Genomic DNA, 4,696 nt, shown 5'->3' on the forward strand with positions numbered 1-4,696 from the left:
CAAATAAGCTATCTATTTACATACTGAAGAACTGATATATCATGGTGATCTACAAAGCAGTCTATTGTTGCAATTCATGAGGCAAGTGGAGAATGTGTGTGGTTGAGATCAATGATACAGTTCATCAAAGAAAGATGCGGCCTCGAAAATGATGTTAAAGTACCCATAGTCATATTTGAAGACAATGCCGCGTGCATAGCTCAATTGAAAGATGGCTTCACAAAAGGAGATAAAATGAAACATATTTCACCAAAATTATTATTCACACCAGAAGAATGGTGATATTGATGTACAACAAGTTCGTTTGAGTGATGATCTTGCAGATTTATTCGCAAAGGCATTACCAACATCAACTTTTGAGAAGCTAATCTATCTCCTTTTATGAAGCCATCTTTCAATTGAGGTATGCACGCGGCATTGTCTTCGAATATGACTATGGGTACTTTAACATCATTTTTGAGGCTGCATCTTTCTTTGATAAACTGTATCATTGATCTCAACCACACACATTCTCTACTTGCCTCATGAATTGCAACAATAGACTGCTTTGTAATGTGTCATCTCCAAAATATCAAATGAAGTTTTCATCAGGGGGAGTAAAATACGCGCTGTACTCTTTTTTCCTTAACCAAGGTTTTGTCCGATTAGATTTTTCTGGTAAGGTTTTTAATGAGGCAGCACTCAAGGCGTATTACCAAATATGTGTACTCTTTTTCCTTCACTAGGCTTTTTTCACTGGGCTTTTCCTAATAAGGTTTTAATGAGGCACAATATCTATGGGTGTTCAGGATAACTATATATATTTGATTTTTCACTAGAATTTCTTTTTCTTTTTCATGGACATCCAAGGGGGAGTGTTGTAAAATAATTGAAACAAGTGGATGTCCCTTTCTACTTTTTCCCTAACCCATTGTCTTCCTGTCTTCCTAAATTGGCTATAAATAGCCAACGTATTTACACAATTCTGTACATAAATAATTATTATCCTTCTTTCTCTTTCTCTTCCTTCTTGCTTTGAGAATTTAATTTATTTCATTACACAAAACAAAATATTATGTTGAAAGAAAGAAAAAACCACACAAGGTACATGACATAAAAATCCTTTTAAGTTACTTTTCTCCATGATGTGTGGTTGGAAGATTAACAGGACGGCTGTTGACACCCAATTTTGACCGACCTATGATTTATTTTTTGAATCACTATCTTAATAGATAAACATTTTTTAAAATTATGTTCTTGTATTATATATATATATATATATATATATATATATATATATATAAAGTTAATTTTTTTAGTTTTTACCAAAATAATAATAATAATAATAATAAATCATATATTTTGGATTTTCATAGATTATAATATTTTTTTATTTGTTAATATTATTAACATCATTTCTTATCGTTTGTGAAAATAACAAGCTTTGTACATTCAAATATTTTTTCACATTATTTAGTATATATTATACGTGTGTGTGTGTTTTCTTTGTAATATATTACTTAACTAAGTATATTTTACCAATTTACTTATTCATATTAATTTGTGCATATTGCATACCTATTTTAATACGACTTATATGCACATCCATATAAAGTTGTTACTTAATTAAGTTTATTATGTATTTTAATTAATATATATGTCATACATCTATTTTAGTATGCATTATATACATATGTTGCATCACGTATATATATATATATATATATATATGTCACTTAACCGAGTCCTTTTTATAATTTTACTTATTCACATTGGTATATACGTATTGCATATCTATTTTAATATATTTTGTATGCGTATGTATATAAAAGGGGTTATTACTTAAGTTTATTATATATTTCTACTTGTTTATATATGTATGTATATATATAAATATTACACATCTATTTTTGGTATGTATTATATATGGGCGTTTATATGTATATATGTATATATACGCATATATTTATATTATATGTACATGCATATTTATTTTATATATAATATTAATACTTGATAAATTTAAAATTTTACTTATTCAACATGTATTTGACAATTAATTAGATGACATTTTTTACAACTATTTATAATTATGTCCTAATCAATTTTAATATAGTCTATTTTTATACTCAATTTTAATCTCAACCGTACATTACATTTTTTGATCCATGGCCATAATTAATTCTATCATTTTTTATTATTATTACCCAAATCCTAAACCTAAACTAATTTTTCCTTTTCATTTTAGATTTTTGGGTCATCTTCTCCAAAGGAGAAGAAAAAGAACCGCCGCACCTCCTCCATCCCCAGCGAGCTGCTGTCCAGCAGCACGCTGCAACCATAATGGACAGCTGCAACAACCAACAACGACCAGCGATCTCCACCGGAAAAGACCACCAGATCCAGCAGCTCCTCAACATCGCCCTTCTCTTCTCCGACGAGCCTGACGGGCAGCAGCTCCAGCAGCCCCCTCACGCTGCTTTTCCTTCGAACAGCAGCTACGATGAGCTGCTGTCCAGCAGTACGCTCAATCAACAACAACACAAGCAGCAGCAGCCATGATATGCAGCGACAGCAACATCAACGGTTGCTTCGATGCTCCAATCAGCTGACCGAAAACTCCGGCCAGTAACGCCACCATGGTTCAAGTCCAAATCGATCGGAGACTATTTGTCAAAGACGGATCTTAAGATTCGTCCGGGTATGTTCATTTCGATCTCAAAATCTATCACTTCAAATTTTGGTTTTCTGTTAATTGATTGTTAGATCTTGATGTTTGTTTGATTCTACTGAAGTTTTTGGGTTGATTTTATTCATAAATGTCCTTCTAAATTGTGTATTGTTCAACTCTATATTAAAGACACAAAATTGGTTTGTTCATTCCTCTTTCGTCTTAATATCGCAAATTATGTGTGTGGGTTGTTGGTTCTATTCAATGATTCTGAAATCGGAAGTTAGTTTGATGATAAGTTTTTTTTTTTACTATATTGTTGTGGATTCTGTTCAAAAGCATAAAACCTTTTGTATTTTTTTGGGTTTAAAACCTCCATTTGTTGTCTAAAATATTATCCTTGAATTTGCCTAATTATTTTTGTTCATTTTAGTATGTATGTCACTGATCTAGACATTATTGAAAATTGTTGGTATTCGAATTTAAATTTTTGATTATTCACTGATGTTGGTATACTCCATGCTGATTCTAGAATTGGTGTAATTACCTTAACTGTGATTTCATCTGATTTTGTTAAAATGGTCATCATCTTGATTCAATTTGTTAAGACTTGATGCGATAATTATTTCTAAGTTTGGTTGTCTATAGTTTGTTTATTGTTCTTAATTAGTCTGAAATGTTAGTTGTTTTAATCTGTTACACTGCATTATTTATGGTGAAAGAGTAAATTTTTCTACAAAACTGTTGTATAAATACATAAATGTTGGCATGATATTTGAGATTTTTTTTTCTTTTGCTCTTTCTGACTTTTTCACCAAAATTTTGAAATTAATTCTTGATTATATTTGACCAAATGTCATGATAATTGATTTGCTAACTGAAAATCCGGATTTAGTTGTTGAAAATCTTGACAGATTCGGTGGTTGAAACATTATTGACTTTGTTGTTGAAATTTGATATCCCTTTTTGAAATTTTAGCTCTTTTATTGACTTATGGAACAAATATTTGAAAAAGAAAGGTGAGGGTACTTTGGTTGATTTTTTCTTCCTTCTTGATGGTGGATGACTATAAAATAAAAAGGGGGAAGAACAAACAAGGAAGACAAAAAGGGACACAAACAGAGAGAAAGGGAACAACACAAAACAAAAAACACAAAGAGTAGAGAAAGGAAAAGAACAAAAAATATATTCTACTTTATATTTCTTACACACCAAAAACGAAAACAAAAGATAATAAGAAAAATTTCTTACATACTTTATTATTGTTTTGCTTGTTCTCAACATCACAAGTTAGACTCTATTTGCCTATTCTTCCTAACTAAAGTATCCAGGTTAGTTTCAATCTTTCTTTATATGTTAGTTTATTATTTTAAAAATGATCTTGCTTTGTTTGTTTACTTTATCGGAGTAAAATCATATGATCATGTTATACCTCTATATATATTTGTATATTGGTTGTGTTTTCTTTATGATTTTGCAGGGCTTGAACTTCAAAGTTCAAGACACGAGTAGTGCGAAAGTTTAAAATGTCATTATTTCGTTTACATTTTTTGTATTATTTATCCACTTACCTTTTATTTTAGTTTGTAATAATCTTGTAAATTCTACACTGTATAATAATATACATTTTGGGGACTGTCTAAAGGGGGAGGGGAAATCTACGTGATGCATGTTAATTAAATCATATGTCACGGTTTAAGCTTAATATTTTCAGCATATTAATTGAAACTATACTTACATGACTTTAGCATGTTGATTTTTATAGAAATCATGTTTAAGATTTAATAAGTTTAATAGGCTACTTTAATAGATACAATACCTATATATTTGCTAATAAATATTTTTATAATATTATGTCATATAGAACTATGTTTATAGAATTGAATAATATTGCAAGCATATAAAATCAAGATTTTCACCGTAAGAAATATACATAAATCACGTCTTTAGTACTTAATGAATATTTTTAGTATTTTATAAGAGTTAATTTACGCTTACAAGATTACAAATATTTTTATCATATTGACTCATATAGAAACTACATCT

At 29.6% G+C, this 4,696-nt stretch overlaps 1 long non-coding RNA gene across 1 annotated transcript; it reads left to right on the top strand.

The window, feature by feature from the left end:
- Positions 1–2,090: 2,090 nt before the first annotated feature.
- On the top strand, positions 2,091–4,392 carry LOC129904527 (uncharacterized). The gene is made up of 2 exons (XR_008770444.1): positions 2,091–2,680; positions 4,131–4,392. It is a non-coding gene; the product is annotated as an uncharacterized LOC129904527 (long non-coding RNA).
- Positions 4,393–4,696: the final 304 nt, after the last annotated feature.

This window comes from Solanum dulcamara, chromosome 9, assembly GCF_947179165.1.
Source record: "Solanum dulcamara chromosome 9, daSolDulc1.2, whole genome shotgun sequence".
Classification (NCBI taxonomy): Eukaryota; Viridiplantae; Streptophyta; class Magnoliopsida; order Solanales; family Solanaceae; genus Solanum; species Solanum dulcamara.